The following is a 10865-nucleotide window of genomic DNA, read 5'->3' on the forward strand; positions in this document are numbered from 1 at the left end:
AACAGATTAAAAAATGTGTACATCATCGCCCACTTCTTGCTCTTGCAAGCCATGCTGTGATAAGTATCGTGGTACATGACCTTTGTGCACAGTCGTGAGCATCACTGTATGGAACAGTCCTAAGAATGGACTTTCCATTCATCTGAATAAGTGCACATTTGGAATTTTCTGGTCATTTCCAAATTGCTTAGAGAACACCTTTGAAATAGTACTGTGTGTCTGGGACCCGGCGATGCCTCACGTGTTTCACTTTTGCCTGAAATAGTTGACCCTCCATGCACGGACTTCTCAAGTAAAGCAGCTGGTTGCTGTCAGGGCATTCATGTTGGGTCTGAGCACCTGTTTATACTGATTTTGAAGTTACATCTTTATCAATAAGTAGTAGAATGTGTTAACTGTTCATCCTTATTAATGAAGTAGGGGCTATAAACTTGGCTTCAGCTTGGTGGGAGGGGACCCGGATCACCTTCCACAATTCCTCAATACAAGCATAAATGTAATCACAATTCAAACTCTAACTCTCCCTTGGCGTTAAGTTTTATTCTTTATCTGAGACTTACATGTCCTAACAAAACAGGGTGAATTAACAGTGGAGTTGGACATGAGGAAATTGACCAAATAACCATGACCTCTTAATCTTCCTATAATCTAAAAAAAACAGATAAACCAATTTTAATTGACTTTAAAAATATGAATACCAAGGAATGCTCTCCTAGTTTGAAGGAAGTTGCTTTACTGTTTGGTTCTCTCTCTATTTTTTTAACCTCTGGCAAAATGGTCCAGGAATGAGCTTGGGGACAGGAAGACATAAGTGGCTTTAATGCCAATAATCTCGTTGCTTGGTATGTATGGAAATGACAAGAATAGAAGGCTAAAACTGCCACATGTTTGTCATTCTGCTTACAAAATGGTAGCCACCATGACTTCTGAAGGACAGGGCTGATAAGATCCAAATGTACTAGAATCACACACTAAAGGACACAGTTTGATGCAATGGAGGGAAATAGCCAGAAAAGAAAAAAGAAACATACCAGTTCAGTCTCTTTCTTTCTTTTTTTAACATGAGTGGACTTACTGATTTCCCAAAAGTCTGTGATCTTTATGGAGAGTTAGATGAAGTTACATCTTTATTAGCAGTAGAATGTGTTAGCCCTTTAAACAAAGAAGGAGCAAGCAAGAAACCTCCCACTTCACTTGCCATTTCCCCTACTTTGTCTTCCCCAACTTAAGTGCTAACTTGCACATGGCAGGACTTGCCACATTCTGACCCCACTCACCCGGGTCCTGCTTGTCCAGGCATTTCCGGAGGCAGTTCCCTCGGCCTGGATGCCCCACTTCCATCTGCCTGCCCTTCCATGCTGCCTTCCCTGCCCTCAGGAAATAACCGAGTCTCTCACCACCCCTGACTCTGAGCTGCATGCTGTCAGAACCTTCTCTAGGTATGGCCTCAGCAGGGACTGTGTCCCCAGTGCCCCTGCACCTGCATATCGTTCCAGGGAAGCAGGTCTCCCTGCTGTGTTATGCAGGCTCCCGTTTTATTCTTGCTGCTCTGCCAGCAGGAATGCCCTTCCCACTGGTTCTGGTTGTGCAGACCCTGCTCTTCAAGGCTCAGCTCAAAGGGCCACCCCTGCTGCCAGGCTCTGGCTGGCCTGGCCCCAGCACCTACTTCCAATGCACCTTCCCAGTACACTTGTCACTATCTTCTCGTTGTTTTTCTGGTTCTTAATCACTCCACCCAGACAGTACATGGCTTGAGGGCACAGACTAAGTCTCAACCTGGAATATATTTCAATACCAATTGACCTGGAATGAGGTCCCTTTACCCAAGTCAAATATCCAAGGAAATTATTAGAAACTAGAGGCCCGGTGCATGAAATTCGTGGAAGGGGGGGTCCCCTCAGCCCAGCCTGCACCCTCTCCAATCCAGGACCACTGGCTCCTAATCGTTCACCTGCCTGCCTGCCGGGTCGCCCCTAACTGCGCCCCCCCCCCCCCCGCCGCCAGCCTGATCACCCCTCACTGCCTCTTGTGTGCTAGCCTGATCACCCATAACTGCCCCCCCACACTGGCCTAGTTGCCCCCAACTGCCCCCTCCCTGCCTGCCTGGTCGCCTCTAACTGCCCCCTGCCCCCACCGGCCTGGTTGCCCCCCACTGCTCCCCTGCTGGTCTGGTCACCCCCAACTGCCCCCCTTGCTGGCCTGGTCACCCCTCACGGCCCCCACCGGCCTGGTCACCCCACACACCCTGCTTGTTCAGTCGTTTGGTCGTCCCTCACTAACCCCCCTGCCAGCCTGGTGGTAGGCAGCCATCTTGTGAGGGCATGAGAGTTAATTTGCATATTACCTCTTTATTATATAGGATTGAGCCACCTGCTTCAGTGACTGAGTGTGGCCCATGCCTTGAACCCGCACATGGAAACAGAAATGCCTCTGGGCAGGTTGGGAACCTTGGTGACCGCCCTTAGTTGTCTGTGCTGCTTTCCCTTCCTTTCTCCCTCTTGCTTCTTCTCCCCCTCTAAGGCCCTCAGTGTACTCTGAATTCTCTTTGCTTCTTCTTTTATGTAAATAGAAAGCCTGTCACTCGTGTTAATGAATGAAACTTCTACACTCATTTGCATGGATGGACTCATAATAGCTGCTCTTTGTTGATGGTTTACCCACATGATTCTACAAAAAATCCAGTGGCTCCTTAATCCCTACAAGGCTTTAAAGGCTCAGAGAGTGACAGAAATTGCCCAGGAGCAAATGGCAGAGTGGGATGGGTCCCAGGCCTCACCCAAATCCAGAGCCTGGGCTTCCACCCTCCTTGTGGGGTTGTCTCTCTCCATGGGACCTGCTGAGTTTTGGGCCTTACCTCAAACTGTGGGATAAAAGTATTTCTCTTTGCTACAGACATTTTAGTCATTGACCAAACCAGAAATCATTTTTTTTTTTATGGAGAAGGAGGGGGGACACAGGAGGTCCCTGACATTGTTATTGGCTAAGTTTTCAGGGCTGCCTCCAAATCCCATGGGCTGCCAGACCCTCTTTATAGGCAGGCCCCTGCCCCACTAGGAAGCCTCTCTGTGGTTAATAACCCCTTGTGTTAGGGTTATAAGGGAACCTGCATCCTTTTTCATAGTCTCTCTCAGCACCTGGGACACCCCCTCCAATGCTACCCCACACTCCCTACCCACTCCCTACCCTCATTCAAAGTCTCCTGGCAGCTGGTTCAAAAACCAGGTCTCTCTCTCATTGCAAACCCAAAACTTCCTTTCATCTGCACCCAAAACTCCTGGGTACCAAATGCGTGTGGGCAGGTGTGCGTGTGTGCGTGTATGTTCACATGTGCATGTGTGTGTGTGTGTGTGTGTGTGTGTGTGTGTGATTCACATTTAAAGATTACTCCTGTAGTTCCTCATATACAAACACACTGGCCGCCTCATTCCCTCTCTGCCTCCTATCTTATTTCTACCTTTGCCCAGATATTTCTCAGAGGGCAGCCTGCCCCTGCAGCACAATGGGCTCATCAGCTGAAAAACCTCAGCATCTTGCCTGGGTCCCCACAGCAATGCAAGGAGAGAAGAGCCCAGGAATCGAGCGGGAGTCAATAAGCATCACCTAGCAGCAAGAATGAGCACCAGGCCAGGGAAAAGCAGGTCTCTGTTTGCTCCTGTTGCATAAGCAGAAAACTTGCACACAGACAGCCCTGAAGTCCTCAGAGAAGCAGGAAAATGCCAGCAGGAAACACATATATTTATCTCAACCAGCTACAACACAGTGAGTCGTCATTCTGCCCCCAGACATAGCCCAGGCTGGAATCGTGGGTCCCTGCTGTCAGGTATTTTAGAGGCCGCACCATGAACACCCTTCCTCTGACTGGCATCTCCAGAGGGTCAATTTCTAGGTATTGATTAGCAGCCTGGCAGCTGAATAACTTCCATTTCTTTCCTGTCTATAAACACCATCTGTTTGGGGAAAAACAGTAACAGGAAAAGGAAAGTGTGCTAAGCAACTAGTGAAAGGCAAGCCATGAGCGTGTGTGTGTGTGTGTGTGTGTGTGTGTGAAAGAGGGTACACTTTGCTTAGGAACAAGCTCCAGAGAGAGGCAGACGGGATTGGATTTTCCCAAGCACCTTGGATTCCACCAATGAAGCCATGGTGGGGGAAAACAATGGCATTGAATAACCTCCAATGTGTCCTTGAGTACTGCCTGTATTCAATTAAGAGAATTATTTTATGTCAGGAGAATGTGGGGGATCCAGACAGGTTAAGTAAAGTGCCAATGGCCAAAATCAGATTGCCATGAGAATTGGAATAAACTTAACCTTGGCAAAATTGTGACCTAGGCAGAAGTATTTTTTAGTATTATTACCCACAGTATTTTAATTTACTTTTTAAACATATAGAAAAGTACTGAATAATATAATATCTACTGCATGCATACACCAGGATAATTGAACAAATTTTAATTATATTCTTTTTATTACTTAGCCTCAAACTCATCCTATCTAATAAAAGAGTAATATGCAAATTTACCGTACCTCTGCTACACCCACCAGCCACACCCACCAGCCAATCAGGAGGGAATATCCAACCAAGATGGCTGCAGCCACAGAGAGCAGGAGGGAGGCTTGGGTTTCCCTGGCAATGGAGGAAGCCAAGCTTTCCACCTGCCCTTGCCAGCCCAGGCCTCCACTCAATGCTACAAAGTTTCAATTATAGAAAATAAATAAAGCCCAACAGAAATGGCGGCAGCCACAGAGCTGGAGAGAGCAGGAGGCTAGGGTTGCCTGTGGCAATGGAGGAAGCCAAGCTTCTGCAGCCCTGGCCTGCTTTGGCCTCCGCTTAAGGCTACAAAGTTTCAATTGTAGAAGATAAACAAACCCCAGATCCCAGGGCCTCTGCTTGGGTCGCCGGGGGGTGTGGCTGGCCTGGAAACCACCACAGGCCCCTCACCCAGGCCGCCCCACACCCCAAGGGAACCCCCACTCTGATCCGGGACACCCTTCAGGGCAAACCAGCTGGCCCCCACCTGTGCACCAGGCCTCTATCCTATCTAATAAAAGAGTAATATGCAGATTGATCATCGCTCCAACACACAAGATGGCTGCCCCATGTGGTCAAAGATTCTGCCCCCATGTGGACACAAGATGGCTGCCACAAGATGGCCAGCAGGGGAGGGCAGTTGGGAGGGACCAGGCCTGCAAGGGAGGGCAGTTGTGGGCAATCAGGCCAGCAGGGGAGGGCAGTTGGGAGGGACCAGGCCTGCAAGGGAGGGCAGTTGTGGGCAATCAGGCCAGCAGGGGAGGGCAGTTAGGAGGGACCAGGCCTGCAAGGGAGGGCAGTTGGGGGCGATCAAGCTGGCAGAGGAGGGAAGTTGGGGGTGACTGGGTCTGCAGGCAAGGGCAGTTGGGAGGGACCCAGGCCTGTAGGGGAGAGCAGTTGGGGGGTACCAGGCCTGCAGGGGAGGGCTGTTAGGGGTGACCAGGCCTGCAGGGGAAGGCAGTTAGGGGCAATCAGGCTGGCAGGGGAGTGGTTAGGGGGTGATCAGGCTGGCAGGCAGAAGCGGTTAGGGGCAATCAGGAAGGCAAGCAGGCGAGCAGTTGGGAACCAGCAGTCCTGGATTGTGAGAGGGATGTCCGACTGCCCGTTTAGGCCTGATCCCAGTGGGCAGTTGGACATCCCTCAAGGGGTCCCAGATTGGAGAGGGTGCAGGCTGGGCTGAGGGACAACCCCCCACCACGTGCACGAATTTCGTGCACCGGGCCTCTAGTATAACATAATTTCTATTGTACCCCATTGGCAGAGTAATTCCATGTCCCTTGTAAATGCTAACCAAAGGGCAGAAGAGGCTCTTACTTATTTGTTCAAGTTCCATGAATATAGTCTCTCTCTCTCTCTCTCTCTTTCTCTCTCTCTCTCTCTCTCAAAATATTGAATCATACTGTACTCACCCTTCTTCTTATTGTGATGATGTGAGATGATAAAATGCCTACGTGATGAGAATAAGTGAGGGGAATGATGGAGGCATTGTGAAGTAGTGTTAGGCTACTATTGACCTTCTGACCACACGTCAGAAGGAGGATCATCTGCTTCTGGTGATCCTGGATTATGGCACCATCATGATGTCAATGGTTGAGTATCAGGAGCAGATGATGTCGGTGATTGGGGAAATGTAACCTTTTTAAACTGTGGTTGGCTATCGGTAACTGAACCTGTACAAGCAAAACTGCAGGTAAGTGGGGACTACTATAGTAACATGTTTGGCATAAAATTATTCATAGTATTCATTAGTGATTTTTAAAATCACTACTGCTCCTATTTTCATTCCCTACATTGTTTAGTGTTACTTCAACTTTATACTTTATCCTTTTTTCTGTCTTGACAGAGAATTATTGTCCCCAAAGAATTACCTTCAATTTTGTTCACCTCTACTATTTCTTTGTTTCCTATTTCATTAGTTTTTTCTCTTGATTTTTATTAATTTTCTTCTATGTTCTTTGGGTTTACTCTACTGTCCTTTTACTAGATGCTTGAATTTACAGTTTTACTTATTCTTTATCTTCTTTTTCTTTTTTTAATCTTTGTTCTTTTTTATTTGTTACTCTTACAAAATCTCAGTTTTGACTGAACTCAGAGGTAGAAGCTCTCAGAGGGGACAGCCTACGTCTCTTGGCGGTGTGTTCCTGGCGTTTCTCTTTGGCCTCCTTCATTCTCTTAGCCAAAAGTTTAGCATATTCTGCGGCCTCTTCCTTATTTTTCTTAGTACGTTGTTTCTTCAGGGCAATACTCTGATGTTTGTGCTGCAGGACGTGTGGAGTAACCAGACGCTGAATCTAGGGTGCTTTAGTCCTAGTTTCTGACCTTCTTTGTTTAGGAGCTTTCTCATAACATATTGGCGGACATCATCTTCTTTAGAGAGATTGAAAAGTTTGCGGATTCTGCCAGCTCTTTTGGGGCCCAGGCGCTGAGGCACAGTGGTATCAGCGAGACCAGGATTATCTTTCTCCCCTTTTTTTACAAGGCCCAAGTTGAGAACACTGAGATTGGCATCCACAATGCAACCCCGAAGAGATTTGCATTTTCTCTCTCCAGTTCTCCTTGGTCTATAACAGGAGTGCCCCTTATTCAGCAGCAGGCAGATGTGGCCATGTGTCAAGACACCCTGCTTCATGGGGAAATCATGTCTGTCATACCCACTACTGATTCAAACCCCATAACCCTTCCATTCTTCTCTCAGAGCGTCAGCAACAGCTTCTGTGGCCATAACGCTTCTCATAAAAAGTACGAAGTTTGTGTTCATCATCCACTTCAGTGAGTTTCTCGCAGCCAGTGGCTGGGAAAGAGATGTTCAGCTTCATCCTGAAGCAGCTGGCGGCCTCCAAGGCCCCAGGTCTTTATTTTCTTAATGTGAACATAAGGCTATAAACTCACCTCCAAGCATCACAGTGTGTGGTTCCACTATTTACATCCACTTCTAAGTATCTGGTCACCTTCACCATGAAACTACCTTTAACCCATGAGTCCTTTAGTAGTGCAGGCTTTAGTTTTCAAGTATTAAACATTTCATTTAATTTTTCACTTAATTGCTTTTAACAATAAAAACTTGTTTTAAGATTATGTCCTAATATATGATCATTTTATTAATGTTTTATTTGTTCTTTAAAGGAGTATATATTGTCCATTTTAACTGGATGCAGACCTGTATATCTGTATCTCTTATGCCAAATTTTTTATCATGTTGAACCAATATTTCATAGATTGTTCAACCATTGTTTACTTCATCTAGCAGTTTCTAATAGAAGTGTGTTAAAAACTTCCACTCTGGTTATGGTTTAGTTAATTTCTAATTGTTTTAGTTTTTCCATGGTATATATTATAAGGTTTTATGTTGTGTGCATACATGATTATGCTTGCTGTATCTTGTGGATTGTTTTGTAGTATGTTTCTTTAGTCTTAGTAATTCTTTTTTTATTAATTAAATTCTATTTTACTTGTCAATACTGTAAATGCTTCAGTAGATTAATACATGCCTTCAATATCATTTCCCAAACTTTTCTTTTTAACCTTTCACTGTTCTAGAACTTTTTGGTTTGTTGTTGTTCATTTGTTTTCATCCAATTTGATGGTTTCTGTCCTTTAATAGATAGATTGATTCAATTATATTTATTGTGATTACATTTGAACTTATTTCTACCATCTGGTTTCTCGTTATTAGCTTTTTACTGATATTAGGGGTAATACAGAGCCTGTCACAGAATCAGACAGCAGTTTAGCTCGAGTCCTACTTGTAAGGATGTGTCTAAATCCTCCTACCTTCCTTCCGAGGCTTGCAGTTACGAAAAACCAGAAACCTAGTCAACTGTTGCTGCCATTTATCTGTCCCAAGGGGAAGCCCCACCCCAGCTCTGCTCTTAGGCAGAGCCCCTAGTTCCATTTCCCTGCCACGTAGCACACGTAATCCCCTGTGGCTCTCCAGGAACGCCACCCCAGCCCAGCACTGCCCACTTATGGCCAAGAGCCTAGCCAGTGCCTGCTAGTGTTTAGTGCAGAGGTGGTGCTAACGAGAGGCAAAGTCTTCAGAGCGTGACACAGTGCCACCAACGTCCAGTCATCTCCCTGTTTGGGCAGACTCTCCCCTGACACGCAGATGGTGTCACAACATCTCCAAATAGCACATCACACCAGGTCTTCCCTCCCTGCCTTCAAAACATACCATTCTTAGGTATCATTCTCTTGGAGCCCTGATCTCTTCTGTGCGAAAGCTAACTGAACTTCCCTAATTCTACCCTCACCGCAGCTGTGAAAAGTATACTTAGGGAAGGGGTAGTCACAGGGAGACTTTAGGTTTGTATGTGGCTCTGGGTTCCATGATGGAGGAAATCATTCAGGGGAAAAGAGAGGGAGAAAGAGATAGAAACATTGATGAGAGGGAAACATCGATTGGCTACCTCCTGCACTCCCCCTCTTGGAGATTGAGCCTGCAACCCCAACATGTGCCCTGGTCAGGAATCAAACCAGCAACACTGGTTCAAATGGGATGACCCTCAAACAACTGAGCCACACCAGCCAGGCTGAAGGAAACCATTTTTAAGACCAACTCCAATATCAATTAGACAAAGCTCTGATGTCATCCTATATAATAAAGAGGTAATATGCAAATTGACCACTCCAACCCGCAAGATGGCTGCCCCCATGTGGTCAAAGATGGCCACCCCCATGTGGACACAAGATGGCCACCACAAGATGGCCAGCAGGGGAGGGCAGTTAGGGGTGACCAGGCCAGCAGAGGAGGGCAGTTGGGAGTGACCAGACCTGCAAGGGAGGACAGTTGTGGGGGGGACCAGGCATGCAGGGGAGAGCAGTTAGGGGCAACCAGGCCTGCAGGGAGGGCATTTAGGGGTGACCAGGCCAGCAGGGGAGGGCAGTTAGGGGTGACTAGGCCGTCAGGGGAGGGAAGTTAGGGGCAATTGGGCCAGCAGGGGAGGGCAGTTAAGGGTGACCAGGCTGGCAAGGGAGAGAAGTTAGGGGCAACCAGGCCTGCAGGGGAGGGTAGTTGGGGGCGACCAGGCCGGCAGGGGAGGGCAGTTAGGGGCCACCAGGCCTGCAGGGGAGGAGAGTTGGGGGCGACCAGGCTGGCAGGGGAGGGCAGTTAGGGGTAATCAGGCAGGCAGGTAGGCTAGCAGTTGGGAGCCAGCAGTCCTGGATTGTGAGAGGGATGTCCCACCGGGATTGGGCCTAATCGGGCAGTTGGACATCCCTCAAGGGGTCCCAGATTGGAGAGGGTGCAGGCTGGGCTGAGGGACACCCCCCCCATGCACGAATTTCGTGCACCAGGCCTCTAGTCATTGTAATAATACTCCACAAATATCTGAGTTGCCATTTTATTTTATTTCATTCATTTATTTCATTTACCTGTTTTGTTTTTTTCAGATACTTAAATATGTCATGGTTAACAACATTAGCCTTTTTCTATGACTGGAAAATTAAAGGACTCCATTCATTTATTAATGTCTTATTCAGACAGTTTGACAAGGATATTCATATGTCTCAAGCAAGAGGTCTGGTGTTCATTAAAGTCATTGCTACCCCTCAGCAAGTGAAAATATATTTAGATTTCCACATAGAGGTTTTGTTTGTACATATTGTAAGGACCAGTATCAGATTCCATTGAGTACTGACCTTTACTTAATTCACAAGGTCACACCATCTAACGGTCCTTTGTACTTGATGATAAAAATAGGACCTGGATGGATTTGTTTTTTAATTTAAAAAAATGATACTTATAATTGTTATACTTATTCTCGATCTTTAGCTATAATGGAGTAGCATCAAGTATGCATGTCATAGATGGCAGCAACCAAGAAGGGCACAGAGGTCTGCATCCACCGTAGATCGCCCAGAAGCCTCCGGTTGGCAAGCATTAAACAGTAATTCTAATATTCTCTAGCATTCTTGGTATTCTTTGCCTGCCACACTTTTTTCCAGCAGGACTTTTAATAAGTAAACACTAACCACATTGATTTGAGTTTCATCTCCCTTCATTTTTCTCCTTTTCTTTTTTCTTTTTAAAAATATATTTTTATTGATTTGAGAGAGAGAGGAAGGGAAAGGGGGAGAGAGAGAGAGAGAGAGAGAAGAGAGAGAAACACACACCTCTGCTGGGGGTGGAGCTCACAGCCTGAGTATGTGCCCTGACTGGGAAGCGGACCAGCCACCTTTCGGTGCATGGGATGACACTCAGCCAGCTGACCCACACCAGCCAGGCCATTTTCCCTCTTTACTCACATCAGCCGGAAGCAGGCAGCAGGAGAGTTCAAACGTGAGCCATTTACAGACTAAATGTGCTACTTATTTGTTTTTTTACAGAATTAAAAAATGGA

The 10865-nt window shown here is 46.7% G+C and overlaps 1 pseudogene across 1 annotated transcript; it reads right to left on the reverse strand.

Annotated features, from left to right (window-relative positions):
- Nucleotides 1–6599: 6599 nt before the first annotated feature.
- LOC308256547 (small ribosomal subunit protein eS6-like) lies at nt 6600–7343 on the reverse strand (annotated as a pseudogene). The gene has a single exon. The product of its transcript is annotated as a small ribosomal subunit protein eS6-like (transcript).
- Between the last annotated feature and the right edge of the window lie 3522 nt (nt 7344–10865).

Source organism: Plecotus auritus (assembly GCF_963455305.1).
Source record: "Plecotus auritus genome assembly, chromosome: 8".
NCBI lineage: Eukaryota > Metazoa > Chordata > Mammalia > Chiroptera > Vespertilionidae > Plecotus > Plecotus auritus.